This window comes from Colius striatus, chromosome 2 (assembly GCF_028858725.1).
Source record: "Colius striatus isolate bColStr4 chromosome 2, bColStr4.1.hap1, whole genome shotgun sequence".
NCBI lineage: Eukaryota > Metazoa > Chordata > Aves > Coliiformes > Coliidae > Colius > Colius striatus.
The window spans coordinates 29,279,746-29,296,355 of NC_084760.1; positions in this window are offsets into that span (position 1 = coordinate 29,279,746).

Consider the following 16,610-nt stretch of genomic DNA (forward strand, 5'->3'; position numbering starts at 1 on the left):
ACTTGTGGCAGAGGCATATAAGCATGTAGCTACCTGTTAGGATGGCAGCTGGGATGGAGTCCCTGCAAGCTGGTTCTTTGGCTGTAAGGGGATATTGCTGTCCCTACATCTCTCACCCTTAGCAGTTGTTCACCTGCAGGTAAACGTCTTGGCTACAAATATTCATAGTTTCTTCTAATGACAAATACTGTCAAGGTATCATGGTATCTTTGTTGGATATCAAGGAAAGAAAGAGGTCAAGATTTTTACACAGATGCAAAGATAATTTGAACTAATCAATTTCTTGCTTGAATATGCCATATTTTGGGCATATAATTCCAAAGAGCTTAAGCAACATAAGAGAGCAGCCCCAGGCAATACTGCAAGGGCCACATGTGTTATTACATAGATTTAAAAAACAAAGCTGACAAGCAGACTTGCCTAAATTGGGTGGGTTGGTGCTCACCCAGAGCTGTCACTAATTCAATACAGATTGTCTGTGTAATATGAGTGCTTATTTTCAAAAGAAACAGGGTGGAAAGAGTGTGTGCAATTCTCAGGAGATTCTGATTGCAAAAGGCACGATTGGAGATGATTAGCCTGTTTACCCTGCCAGTTTTCACACACAGACAGATAGTCAGTCTCATGCATTTCCCCAAGCAGATTCTGGAGAAGCCTGATGAAGAAAATGAAATCCAGTTTCATTTCTATTTTTTACTCTGTTGCTCTAATGAGGGATAATCCTTTGGTTGGAGATCTCTTGTAAGTGGGAAGAAAGGGTTAATTTCTGGGACTATCTCTGTCACAGATCCGTAGTTTCTGAACTTATTCCCTGAGCTTTACCTGCCAGGACTGAGATTTATTAATTAGTTGGTCATAGTGCAAAACCCACTTGCTTTTTCTTTCAAAATTTGGGTTCTGTGACATAAAAGGACTATTTTTTTAATCACATTTTAAGTTATGTACAGTATTTATATTACTCACAAGATTTTTTTTTTTTTTTCTCATGCTTGGAGAGTATTTAATTTAATGAGAGAAACAGAAATCTTCTTTTTGAAATGGTTCCCTGTACTCCAGTGATTCAGAGTCACTCCCTGGCTCCTTCCCTGTCCAGTCCTACATGAAAGTGACATAAAGCACTCATCTTACAAAGTCCAATGGTCTAGTCTCAGATATTTCCATAAGTGTAGGTGTATTACTGATGACCTTTAACTGAAAGAAGAGTTTTCTTTCACTAGTTTTAAATCTCTGTTTCTCTTTCTTGTAGACAGAACACTTGAGTTTTGAATCTGATTCAGTCTATCACATGGTTCAAGGATCCAAAGATGGTGTAGAGGCAACTACATTACATCAGAGAATTTGGACTGATTTTCGTGAGGATGCCTAGCAGTTTTAAGAATGTAATATTTAAGGTCCTCAGGACAATTTTTCTTAATTGTCATTCTTATTATAATTGTTAATAATTGTTGAGAAACTCTTTGAGTGGGGTATATCTCACCAAATTTCAGCCATTCAAAATATATGTGTCAGGTCTAAGCTATTTTAATAGGTTTATGCTAAAAATTACAGAGATAGGTACTCTCAGACAGCAATTTATCCCTCCTCTTAAGATGCTTCACTGCATCTCACCAGGCTCTAAGAGGGCAAACTTTGCCTTAAACAATAAATAGATGAAGAATAGGAATGGTAGGAGAAGGCTCAAGTAGGAAAATATAAAACATCAAAGAGTAAGGCCTGTTAGCTAAGAGATTTTCAGTCATTTCACAAAAGCAAAAGCAAAACCAAGTTGCATGGTAGACTGAAGGCAAAACCATCAAACAAGAATAACACCTGATTCTGTTTACACTAGACTGTTCTGGCACAGTAAAAGGCTTAATAGAGGGTATAAACATAGTTTACTCCCATAGGAATTATCTTTTTCCCTATTTGCTCCAAATTCGTTCCAACTTGAATGGAAGTGCAGCAAAACTGAAAATTAATAAAGATATGTCTTTTTAAAGAAACACTATTTGATATGCTCACTTCATGTTAAACAAAAGATTTTTTTTGCTAAACAAACTGGTCCAAGGCAATTTTTTTGCCTAAAACTAATAGTTTAGGACAAATCAGGGGGGCCTAACTAGTTTCTGATTGCAAAGTTATTTTGATATTAAAAAACAATGAAGAAAACTACATATAAAAATATTCTTATATATGTATATATAAAAAGTTCACAAGAATTTATATAGTTTTGGGAGTAATAACTGGATTTCATGACTATTTATTTCTACTTTAGTTTCCTCACTGTTTTGCTATTACTGCTTTGCTCTCAGAGGTTTCTTTTCCTACACAGACCATTGCAGAACAGAGAAGCAGGAGCATGTAGATTCTGATTCCCAGTTGGTTATCTTAAGGATATGCTGAATGCTTTCTGAGCATCTTTTCCAGAACAGAGTAAATTCTGAGCATCTGCAAATGTGTACCTCTAGGTATTCAAGGAAATTCAGAGTAAAAGAGAAAAATGGAATCTAATTCTGACTTCTAATGGCTATACTTCATGTTAATATTTTCATACATCTCCTTTCTATCTTAGATATCAAGGTCTTTTCTGATTTAAATCCTGAATTGTTTTGTCCCTTGTACACTCCAGCATCTTTGCTGATGATCTGAGACACTGCAATAAAATTATTTTAAGAAGTTATATAACTATATTGCACAGCTAACTGTACTAAGCAGTTTCACTAAATAACATGTGCAGCTTGCCATGAGTCAGATTCAGATACCCTTTCTCTGTGGAATATTTCTGTGCTGCACATTTAATTAGAAATGCCCAGATTAGCAGTTTGTTCAATTTTGTTCAGTATCCTTAAAACGTACAGAAGGTGCTGACAAATGATGTTTGAATACTTTTGCATAGGCAGAAGATGGCATTCGTCTCAGTATTCCCAGTGTGACATGCATTTGCAATTCTCTTACATCATTCCTCCTAAGGTTCCATACAGCACTGCTGACAGGTAACAAGGCTCTTTAAATACAATCTTTTACATTTCAGTATTACCACCAGTTTCTAGTACCTGAACATGAGATAACAAGTACAGGAAATTTCTAGCTGCATTGCAAAACATTCAGAAAATAATATAGTCAGAAACCTTAGTCTGTCACTGGTGATGCCCTTAATTTTTCTGATCACCTGGAGTTTCGGGTATTAACGCAGCTGACATTTTCTCAATTGGGAAAAAAAATGCTAAATAGTCTTGTGACCTTATTTTGTTACTGTAATGTCATCATGTTTTTCAGAGCTGCTTCTCTTCACTATGTTTTTGAAACAAATAAGGAGACCATAATTTGGATCTTTCAGAAGCCTGTAACCTTAAGAAGATAGCCAAAGTAGGCACAGCAAATGTGAAAGCGTTCACTCAACTTTGCACTCATATATGTAATCATGAAAGGTTACTGAAGAGATATTTATCTTTTAAGTGTCTAAAGAAGTTTATGTGTAGTTTAATACGATCAGTATTAGTAGCCTTAGCACCGATACTCAAATGGGAGCTCTGATACAGCTTTAAACTCTGTGAGTCCTGAAGACAATACTTATTACAGCAACATAAGTATCATGTTCAATGCCATTAAAATTAAATATGAGTACACATCAATTTCAGTGTCAGGAGACGTATTGTAAAGATCAACAATAATTCTAGCTGAAGATCTCTCTGGAATCCCATAAAGCCTGCACACCACAGTATGAGCTATGTAGAAGTTAGAGCTGTTTGGATAGTATTTACGGTTATAAAATGCAGTTATTTTTGTCTTTCACTTTTATAGAACATTCCTGCAATTTAGAAATTCATTAAAGTGAAGTGTATCTCAACATTGTACACAAATAGGGATATCTGAAAAGTCTTTAACTCTGTTATTTGTGCTCTGAATTTTAAGCCTGGGTGCCTCAGACATCTATGTGTCATCAGACGTCTGTGAATCATATGAATGCTTTCAAATCAGATTTGAAATTTTACAGTTCTGTGAATAGTGAAACACTGAGAGCTGGTATAGCTGAACTGAAATGCTAACTTGACAAAAGGGTGAGATTCACTGGCAGGTCCTGACTGTTTTGTGCCACTTCAGTAGTGAAAGGAAATAATAAATCTGTGCTATCTGTTGTGCTGTGACCGGTCAATAACTGCTTCATGGCTTCAGGCTGGCATGAGGTAGATGAAGAGTGTTGGTGAATCTGGCTCAAATATTCACAACTATTCTTTCTTATCTTTATCCAGCTTTGCAGAAAATATATTAACTGCATCCAGATTATAATAAAACTACAAGAGTTTTGAGTGCTGAAACAATCATTCTTTTCATAAACGGTCTGGAAATAGTTCTTATCTAAAACTGTACCCAAAGCAAGTGCTTCAGCTCACTGGGGGCCTAATGCTCTGGGAGAATAACCTACTGCATGTCAGCTGGTCTATCAGAACCTGCCTGTCTTTGAGCTTTCTGTAAACACTTCTGTGAGTCTGAACCTGGGAATGTTTAATACAAGACTTTACTGTGGTCCAAGACCTTCAGACCTTGTTCTTATAAGTCTTCCAACGTGGTCTTCAGCACAGATTCAGCCTTACTAGAGTCACTCTTCTGGAAAGAGTCCATTGTCCTGCCCTTCTTCTCTCCGCATGCACAACATTCCTTCACATGTTGGGAGATGCAAACAGACAGCATTTCTTTTCCCTTATTTTGTGCCATTTCACATCATAATTCTTCTGTTATTTGTTGATATTTAAATGTAAAATTAATTCCTAAAAAGGCTGTGTTTTCATAAGATCAATTTTGCACAATCATCATCAATTAATCATCTGAGTAAAATGGGCTTGGTCATTGGTGTTCCTTAAGAGTATCTGGTAGCAAGTCTCATTAGGCTATTGGAATGAAGGAATAGTAAACCCATTGGCTAAGAAAGGATCTGAAAGATCTGTAAAATTCAGTGAGAATCTTCCATCCTGGACTCATGGGTGTTACTGGAGCAGGAAAGTGGGATGCAAGGTATTTTTTGTAGGGAAATAATGCATTTGTCAAAGGTATTAGTCTCTGGGGTAGCACTTGTTTTAGAATGAACCTATAAGGTGGAGCATAGAAGGTCCAGCAGGGGAAAAGTTTTGCAAGAAGAGGTATTGATTAAGGATATCTCTGAAAGATAAAGAAAAAAAACGAGTAGAGACTTTAACAGAGTCAAAAGCAGACTGGGGACACTAGGGGTAGACCAGAGAGATCACAGCTCTGGTTGTGATTTTTCAGACATCATATGATTAGAAGGAATGGGAAACAGAGAGATCCTAGATTACAATGGACTCATCATCACCATGTGGTGAGCATCCTAACAATTTAAAAGTGGGGACATATTATTGGCTGATATTGCTCTCTCCTGTTTCCTGTTAAGTAATTTGATACACTCCCACTACATCATTACATTGCAGTTGAATGTAGTAACTCTGCTTAAAAGGCAAAAACCACAATGCAAATATCTTTAATATTAGTTCTAAGACAGTATTTAGATGAGGAAGGAACCCTAATGTGGTTCAGACATCACTACTCAGTGAGCAACTTAAAGGAGTTGTTGGCAGATTCAATAGTAATGAAGAACAATTCTATCCCACAGGTCCTCCTTTGTACCAGCTGCATATATTTGTTTTGTCATAGTTATGGGGTTTTATGTATCGTTTTTTTGTCTTTTGTGTGTTACAAACTTGTACTGTAACTAATGGTAAGACAGGAAAAATCTCTCAAAGGGCCTGGAAAAGTTGCAGATGGAAGGGATTCATTTGTGCTGTAATGAAAACTGCTTGGCTTTTTAGCATAGCCAGAACATGCCAGCACTGACGCAGTGTTAGAAGGTCTTTGTAGATAGTTTCTGTAGAAAAACAGATCACCTCCACCACCATCTCAGACTGATCTTGTCCTACAAGCTGTGAAGAAAAATCTTGCCTACAGGGAAAGCTTTGGCACATTGTTTCTCAATTAATCTTTTACACATGCAGAGATGAAAAATATCTGCAAAGTCAGAATGGAAATAAAAAACATTTATTTATCTCTTTTCCATCAATCCATTAATTAGCCTTTCTCAGATATAAAGAAAGTATCAAAAGATGTGTTAACAAAGAGAAAAGCACTCTGAAATTTCCTACGGCAGTGGCATTTTTGTGGTGAGGAACTCTGAAGCAATTTCATGAACAACAGCTTCCAAACTGTCCCAAAAAGCTACATCCTTCTGGCTTTCTAATAAAGCTTATTCATCCATTCCTAATGTTACACACAGTGTAACTCCAGTTAATATAATGTCATATCATGGGAAAAGACAGAAGCTGTTTCTAAGGACTCGGAAGCAGATTTCCCTGCATGCATCCAACAGTAGCTATGTAAATTAAATTTATAATTTCTATGTTGATATTAGGTTAAGAAAAAAGTATTTTACTACATCCTAGAGACAGGGCTTTAATTTTTGCTACAGAAGTTATTACAGAAAGTGTAACGAGAGGCTTAACAAGGCTAGTAAATGAGAAGTGCAGGTTGTATTCTGTACTGAGTTTTACTCAGCAGAGAAGTTTGACATCTCTGATTATATCAGCTGCCATGGTAGACCCTTGTCATTTGTACAGAAAAACAACATCTCATTACAAAAGTTATCATTTTTTCCATTCTCTTTTAATCTCACAATCTCATACTCTCAGCCTAACTGAATGGCACTTTGTTCAAAACATGCTGAATTGTGTTGATGTCGATGCAAGAGGAAAAATGTTGAAACTAACAGCTAAAATATTATGATACATAATCTGAAAAGAATCATGAAACCTGTGAAAAGAGCTTTTGAAAAGTATTGTAAGGATGGCTTCTATCTCTTTTACAGTGAATGAAAAGGCATTGGTATAATACCATGTATGTGTCAAATATATGCAATTTTATATCCTTGGAATGTACAGCTCTGGAAAACAGAGGCTTTTGTTTATATTACCTGATATAAAAAAAATATTTATTTGTCTCAGAATGTTTTACATTGAGAACATTTTCTCTGGAGCTGTTCAGGGAAGACAGAAATTAACACTAACAAAAAATACTACAGTCCCTGGGGGAATTTTGCCAAGTCTATTGAGTTCCAGGGCTATCAAACTTTAAAAGGAAAACAAGCCAACTCTAATAGTATTCCTTAAAACCCTGCCTGCCTCAAGAAATTTCAGGGTAAGGTCCTGTCTCCTTAGCACTTCTGTGATCACTATTCTACGTGTCCTTCATGTAGATCCCCAGTACAAGTATTAGTTACACTGTGAAACTAGTCATTTCAGAGTGACTCAAGTTATTAACACTAAGGATGGAAATAGATATTTTTCCAGTTTGAGGGAAATTCATCTTGTACAAGACAACATTAAATGGAAATCCAGCTGTTAGAGCCTCTCAAGCAAGTTCACTCTACTTATTACAAAAAATGACAACTTCATTTTAACTGATTCTGACTTAATTGTGAAAAGACAATGCAATTTGCAAATTAGGAACTGTAGAGCTGTGGTCACCAGTCATGGAGCAGCAGAGTATGTGCTCATGTGTGTTGTTGAGCTAGCAATGCTGTTAAGCTCTGCTCAGAGCAAAGGGGCAGAACAGGGCAGAGGAAAGGACAGGGTCAGCATAACTGCTGCTGATGGCTAAATGAAAAAATGAATTTTCCTTCCCAAATTGTGCATCAAGAAGAGAAAGAAAAAGGGACTTATCTTTTACTTCATGATGAATGTCAGGTTTTACTCATTCCAACTGCAGCTTTGAACAAGGAAAACAGCTGGTCCTTGAGCTGAAAGTATCTTAAATATCGTGATGTCTTGGCTATTTCCCCATATTCATGGTCTCCTGGGCTGATCCTATTTCCCCTTTTACTCCTCTGAAAGTGGTCTTGGGGCAGTTAAAGCAATTACATAAGGAGAATATTTTATATTGTGTCCTAAACTAAGAGCGCTAACAGCATAAGACTTCTGGTCTTTCCCTAGTTAGTGCTTGCTATTGGCTCATAGACAAAAGAAAGCTTTCCAGTACCTCATCATATGTATCTGTACACTAGGAAGCAGCAACAAAGGTTAAAGGTTATGAGAGGATAGAAGAAAAACAGGTATTTAAAGGAGAAGTGTGATTAGGAGAGAGTGAAAGTAATGAACGGGGTAACTGAGTAAAGAGTTTGTGGTGGAACAGGGAGATGTAAATATAGGTGGATGCTTTCCTGCAGTTCTCTCTGGGTCCTGACAGCAGCACAGGATAGTTTCACTCATCCACACAAAGCTCCCTTACAATCTCTCCATTAATCACTTGTTGATGTTATGTGTGAAGCACGAAGCGAGAAAGGTGCTCTGGTTAGCATGTAACCATCCTTCACAAGGATGACAAGCCAGTCATATCAGTCTGAACAAGTATCACTCTAAACCTCAAGGAAAAAAGCACAAGTCAGAAAAAAATAAAAATATTTCTAAGAAAGATGAAGATAATGTGAGATGTAGTGCTTGCAGAAAGGACATAAAGCAGGGATAAAAAACAAATTTCTCTGTAAGATGGGGCAAACTATTTAAATATTTTCTGTTGGAGTCATGCTTAAACTTTAACAAGCTAGGATTCTGCATTTTTTACCAAATTTGGGCTTTTCTGAAAGCTTCAATAGAGACTAAGAGTGCTTTATTTGCAGGACACTGTCTTTTCATATATATGGCTGACATTTGCAGTCACTTACAACTGAGATGTAGGCAGGCTTCCCATAGGAGAGGCAAATTCAAGGTACTTTATGTCATTAAGAAATGCAAAGAGAAGTAATTTTGTCAGCCTAGGAGTTGCAAAGGTCTTGCATTGTTCAACAAATCAATTCTCATTGTGTTAATGTCTTTTGCACTAAATTTTGTAAAACTGCTGTGTTGTATATGACATGGATAACTGTGTCCTGTAGTAGTTGTGTTTGCTTAAATAAGCATTACAGTTGAACCTTCTGTTATTAAAGAAAAGACTACATTCAGAAAACCAGAACAATATGTTTCCATTTGGGAAAAATATTATTGTTTTAAGGATAGATTAAATATTAAATGGGCACTTTATTTGTCCCAATAAGTATTCTAAAATACGTGAAATATTAAGTATCTTTTTCTGAACATAAACTTCTTGGTCTTCGTATCACCAGAATCATATTGCTTATCCTGCACTTAGCTGTGAACTAAGTGCCTGATCGAGCTGATTGGCTGAACCAAACTAGGTACCTCGTAGAGCCCAGAAAGATCTATGCTGTTTTGCTTTATTAATATGATTTGTACATATACACTTGTGAGTTGAAACAGGTACTACAGGTAAGTTTTTTCAGTTAAAATAAAATTTAAAAAATCATTTAAAAAAAAAGTTTTTACAGAGGAGCCTGAATTTTCTTTTCACTGAGGCCATTTATATCATTTGGCAATGTAAAGTGGTTTAATGTTGAATTCAGTTCAATATATGTCTACTTGAAAAACAAGTACCACTCTGCTTGAATGTGAGTAAGAAACATATCGAATATATGTGTACATTTTGAATTTTGATCTTAAAAATGAATGAGGTGAGAAGCAATCCCTCACAGTTTCTCTTAACTTTTAGTGTCACTGTCTCTGAACTACAGGCATTGGTCACCTGTCAACACATCAAACAAGAGCTGTTAAAATGTAGAATAAAAAATATTGTAACAGTCCACAATAGCTGGACACAAAGTCCTGACAAGAAAATTCAAGAAAATTTCCATGTGATATTTTGAACAATTGTAATATATTTAACGTACATTTGAGCCCAAAGAAACTCTATCTTTTGTTGTATTTCATGCATCCCATTGAGTTTGTCATGTTTTGCTTATGTTTTTTTGCCTCTTGACTTTAGTTTCACAAACTCCATTCACTGATGTGTTAGATTAAGATTAATTTTTTTTTATTCTATCTAGCATCTTGTTAAAAAAAGACTAATTGATTTACCAACAGATAAATATTTGAATTTATTTCAGAAGGATTTATGCATTCATAGATAGTGAAGTTCATTTTTTAAATTCTAAAAAGGTCCTTAACTGACCAAAATAAAGGTTTGGTTTTGTTTTTCAGTAACTAATGGTAGCATTACTGTGTAGGATATAAAAATATCAATAAAATGGAGTTTGCATTTAATGACTCAATGTGACCATAGTCATGTTTAAAATTCAGCAAACTTGATAAAATACCTCTCTCCTGACCCGGGCACAAGACACTGGTAACTTGAGTAAGAAACAGGCACTCCTGAGTCTGCAGGTAACTCTCATTGCAGATCACATATTCGCGACGCCCCTGAACTAGTAAAATGGAGGATAAAATATAACTTCAGAAGAATATTCAAAGGAAGCCATTCTAAAGTCGAAATCCTGAACCTAGATTTAAGGTTTGAAGTGAGGCAATTCACCTCAAATAGGAGCAAATAAAAGATACTTTAAAAGCATAGGATTAAAATCTAGACATAAAAGAACAGTGATACCCTCTTTTCAAGTAATAGAACAAACTATATTATGAGCAGCATTTTGAAGTGTACATCAAACTGATTTTCTCCTCTTTATGCTTTTTAATCTCCACCAGATGTACTTTCTTTAAGTTTTACATTCCTAGCTGTAACTTGTCTGAATACACGGAAAGAGCATTTGGAGACATTAGTGGCATTCTTTTTCTTTCTCTGTCACTATTTTTTACAGCTGCTGAAGGCTTATCTTAAGACTCTCAGTTTTATAGACTTGATTTGCTTTATTTTCATCCTTATTTTAGGCTTCAAACAATTCCATGCCATACTTCTATGAAATATTTTCAGTGAAAAAGATGCATACACATGTAGATATATGTATGTATGTATGTACATAAGTGTGTAGATATATAGATAGATAGATAGATAAATGACTCCAATGGAAATCTGACCTGATTATTACTGGCATGCTGGAAAAAGGCTTTATAATGATATTTTAAAGCTTAAATGACAGAACATATAGTCATTGAAAATGCAGAATGAAAAGAGGAAGGAAGGATTTTCATTAAGATACATCAATACTCAGTAGCACTTTTTCTCAGTTCATCCCTCGGGGTCATAATTTTCTCAGGAATGATGAAATACAATTTCCCTTGTCATAAACATTTTAGGGGGTTTTGTTTTCTTAAGAGATTGTCAGTAATGACTTTCACATTTATTCTTCCCCTCTTCTCTCTCTACCTCATTTAATTGTGGATCAGGGTGGATTTACCATTTTCACTGTTTCTTTAAATTAGAACTACATGTATGTGAAGCAAACAGATGTGTTACTAGGGTGTGGGTTTTTTACCTGTAGAAGGAATATCCATGACTAACATCCTGCAATAGTTGAGTCTCTAGAAGAGATTTTATTCATTAAGGCAGCATGATGTGTTTTAATGATGTTTAACAGAATCCATATAATTTCAACAAGTCTGTCTCCTGACCTTTTGCTGTAAACTTGGGGCATATTCTAAAGATTACAAAAGGCAGCAAAAATTTTATCTTTATTTTATTTTTTCCTGCAGATAACAAACCAGGTTGCTTGTTATTTATTTATTGTGGACCTGTTCAGCTGGATGGACAAGAATAATTGTATTTTAAAACACTGTCAGATCCATAAAACATAAAAGATGAAATGCATATAATACTGGATATAACTCTCAAGGAGGAAACTTCAGTTTAAACGGTACAAAATAAACCCCTCATACATTTGATTAATCAACTTTATTCCCTTTTTCCCCTCATCTTTCAAATTCATGGGCAAATGACATTTGCCTTTCCCCAGCATGCACCTCTCCATTAAACCAGGGAGTTTGCCTGGGGCCATACCTATATATCTGATCCATGCATAATGAAGCATGAAGCTGCCAATTGTAGGGAGCGTCTGCTGTGTCAGAGACTGATAGGCATTTCATTTGCTGAACTCCCAAGGGCCCTCACACTTCTCAGGTTTCATGTAGTATTTATTTTAGGCACTCACATTTCTCATCTGTGAACTTCACACCATATGTAGAATGAGTAACACAAGCTCTGCATGAAAAGCTCTCCAGGTAGTTTTAAATGTAACTCAGTGGAGTGGGGACATTGTGGGCTTGAAAAATAGGCTTGCATGGAAAATAAAGGAATATTAAGCTTTGTCCATGCAACAGCTGTCTGAATCTTTCACTGAATAAGAATGGCCTTATTCTAAAAAGATCACTGCTCTACACTTCTAACACACAAATTGTTTTATAGCATGCACTGTGCAGATCTACATTTTTCACAAATTATTGCTATTCCACTGTACTCTCTACAAGGAAATGTTCATGTGCTGTTTCGAAAATGCAGTCTTGTTAGGACTGAGGCTCACAGTCAGACTGAGTTGATGGATAGCAAGCCCATATGCCATGCATCTTTGAAATCTGAAGGCTGAATAATAATCCTGAAAGGATTGCTTTAGTTCTCAAAATCTGACCATACAGAACTAGAAATGCAAAAGTATGTCTCTTGTTTATTTTTACTGGTAAGGATCCAGAAAATATTTCATACACAATGTTCTCTTTCAGCATTACCATTGGCGAGAATACCACAGTGATAAAAGAAATGTCTGTTCTCCATTGGTATCTTTTCCGAATAGGTGTTTTTCATATAACAAAACATTTGACATTTACTTTTCTGTTTGTTGATGAGGTGATTATGACAACCTTATGAAAAATCCTCACATATATGCATTCATAGGGGACATACTCCTAGAATTTGCAGCTATAATATGTAGACTAGACAGTAAAACTGACATTCAGAAAATAGATCTGTTTGACTTCTTGGGAATTAAGCTTGTTTCTGGGAGGATATAAATACCATGCTCTTGATCTGAACTATCTAAATACATGTACAATATGAGGCATTTCACTAATTCACTGATTCCATTGCCAGATCAGTCTTCTAGAATTAAATACCTTTGTAGGTGCAGACTGTAATGAGGGACCGGACCTTCTGCTAGTTTGACGAGCTTTTAATTGAGCAATATGAGTTTATAACAGAAATGTTGTTGCCCTGCACTTCCATACTCTTTGATTTATAACAGTCTGTTTTCGTGGGTGCTTAAGTGTCCAGACTTCTTTTGGAGGATCAGATTTCTCTATTTTGGGCCCCATTCAAGGAGATTCTGGGATTTTTACCATTACCAAAAAAATAATAAAGATTAGAAAAAATCTTCAAAGCCCATTTCTTTGGATTTTCTATGTCGTGTACAATTCATAATGGGCAGTACTGTGAATGAGACAGTTCACTGCTATTAAACTAATGAAATACAAAGTGTAAGTGGTCTTACTATGCCAGCAGCAATTCTTTCTTACATTTCATTGCAATACTTATTCCATAGTATGTTTTACTGTAGGAAATTCTATTGATTTTTTTTTTATTATTATTAACTATTAACTGTAAAAAGACATTGCAGAATCCTTCTTCGTGTATATATAATCTTGAAAACACACTGAATGAATAGAGTTGCCTGTATAGAATTAGACTATTACAATAATGAATGCAATCATGTTGTGAAAGGCTTTTTATATTGTTCAGACTCACATGAGAGTGCAGCAAGAATTATTTGGCAAGTAGCATTTTGGTATTCTACAGCTATCAAATTCCTAATCACAACTTCACCTTAATGTAAAGGTTTTGTTTCTAATACATTATTTGTGTGCACTTATATACATATGCCAAACGTTTTTTAAAACGTGTACTGTTCATTAGTATGATTGAAATCAAGTAGAAGTTATTGACAGAAGAATAATTGCGCAACGGTGAATTCAGTTCCATTTGCTACAGCTGCTACAGCAAATCTGTAAGCTGTTTTTTAAGCTGCTTTATTGGTACAAATACAGGCATGTGCAGACATTCTTGCTTGTATGCATACATAATGCTTGTATGCATACATAATATATGTATGAAGACAGGCACTGCATGTATGTTTGTGCATATTTGGCCTGTGGCCACATACACATACTTTAATTGCTCTGTTGAAAAGAAAGCATGAGACATGATAAGGAAGGATGCAGACATCTCCTGATTCATGTGTCATCTACGACGCAGCTGACTGCATTGCAGGTCTTCTCCTGCTGCCAGTGGAACTGAACCATGATGAGGAGGGACCACCCTCTAATGGAGAAAAATAGTATTTCAGGTTTGAGTCTCATTTAAATATTGGCTTTCAACTTTACCTTTGTAACATGGCTGCAGCATGAGGCAGTGAGGCAGAGACCACACAGTACCTTAGCACAGAAGGGGCAATTTACAGACAGCTGGCCGCAAAACGTGTCAGATGCTTTCCATTCTCTTTGTTCCTATTACTTTATTCCTGTGGTGTAGAACCACATCTCTGAGTTTAATTTTCAGTTTTTATTTTGTAAATGTCAACAAGCATTTTAGACATTAAAATCCTAGTGGCAGAAATGGACATTTGCCACCTCAGTCTCAAGAAGGAAAGCAGTGCTCTTAATAAAGAGAATTCAGAGGCAGTGGTAGCACTCTCTATGAATGTTCTATTTATTTTTGAAGCCTACATGCATTTCAGATTAGTCTTGCAAATGAAAAGAAAGACAATTTATCCCTCTTGAAAGCTGGCTTAAGCATCTTGCATTTAAAAGCTCTAGTTCCACAAAGACATCCTCAAATGCAACAAATATTGCCCTCAACATTTCTAAAAGTTCATTTCCACAAGAAACCTATTTGTTGACTGTTAGTGGTTTTTTTTTGGTTGAGATATTAATTTAGAAATGTCTGTTCATGCTATTCAGAGGGATACACAAAAGGAAATATCCAAATTCTTTCTCAGACAAACCAAATGAATAGTACACTATATGTACATATGACATCCTGATTTTTCATTGCTGTTAGGCATTCCTTTAATGAGCACGGAAAATACTTCTCAGCCAATAGTACTCATTCACTTATTCAACACTGAAGAACTCAAACCCCTCCAAGACTATAAGCATAAGCATATATGTATCATATCTTTTTAGTTTACATTAAAAATTAAACTATCATAAATTATGTTTTCCAGGTAATTCAAAATTCACACCTGCAAAAGTCTGCAGAGCTATTGTAATGGAAGATAATAGTCAAATGAAATTAATGAAAGCATTGTCATCCAGTTTGTAACAAGTAATTCTATTTCACCTCTCTAAAACTCCGATTGCTTCAATAGCAAATAAAGATTCTCTTCCTAAAGTGCTATGTGTTACTGCTCCACACTATTGACGGTGGAGTTTGAACATTTTCTAGCATTTTGTTATTTTTTAAATTGTAAATGATGTTTAGAAGCAATCACATACATCTATATGTACATATACGCACATATGTATAAACTACACATATTTGTAATTTGTTTTGGGTTTTTTGTGGGCTGGTTACAAGAGAAATGATGACATCATACAGAAAAGATAATTGTTTATACACTCCCCTGTGAAAGAAGCACTGCTTGATGTCAAAATGAGCAGTATATAATGACATTTCCACTTTCTGGATACTTCTTTGCCCAGGTGGTATTTGTGTACAGTATTCTTTGCAGTGAGAAGATTGTGTGGATTGCAGTTGGGAGGAGGGATGCCTGGGGGGAAAGGCTCTGGCCCTGTATGGTTAACAAAAGCCAGCTGCAATCTGGCTGAAATTTTCAACTTTCCCTTCTTAAATTTGTGAAGTGCTCTAGGTTGATGAAAAATGCTATGTAAGTGAAAGATACTGAAATTCACATCTAAACGTCTAAAACATGCTAAAGAAACTGAGAAGAGAATACAAAGACTGGAGACGAAGGAAGTGCAGTCTGAGCAAAACATATTCACAAATCAAGAACTGCAATAAATAATATATGGCATTTGATTAATTCAGCTGAGTCGATCTCCAAAACACCACTTACATTATTTTTCCTCCACTGTCTTATAAAGTTGGTAAAAGTGATCACCTTACAGAGGTGAGACTGCAGAATTTATCAACTCAGTCCTGTGCAATTTTCCAGTTTAGCTGCTACTTTTCTGTTTAATGACTTGCAAGGCTTTTATCCAGAACTAATTTTGTGTGGGTGAAGGTGCCAATACCTTGCTAAAGGATTAATTAATATTCAGGTTATATCACACTGGTCTACACTGTGCCAGTCTTGCTATTGATTGTCACTATTTGATCTGAAAACTACACTGGTATTTAGTAAATAAAACTCCTAATGCTCCTGAGGCATTGAACTTTTGGATTATTTTTTCCATTTTTGCCAAGGAAGCAAGGATAGTTGTGCAATGTGATCACAGTATGCTGAAAATTGATAACCAAAACACAGTATGAAGTAGAAATTCTATGTTATGAAATTCATTCCAAATTTAAGAGAGTCATCATAAACACATTAACCAATGACTTTTAAAATTATATGTGCCTCAGTTACATTTATGTGCATCTCCAAATCTAGGCTAGTTTTCTAGGGCTCCATCTGTAGTTAAATTAAAAAAAAAAATTAATCTGCTGTGGGCAATTCACTCTACAAATCTTAGGTACCTGACACCTACCATAAGATTGAAGGAATCATTCCTTTGAAAGTGTGGCTCTCTTCCTCAACCACAAGGCAAGTATGAGTTATAAATTTGTCTTAAGTGCCTAATTTT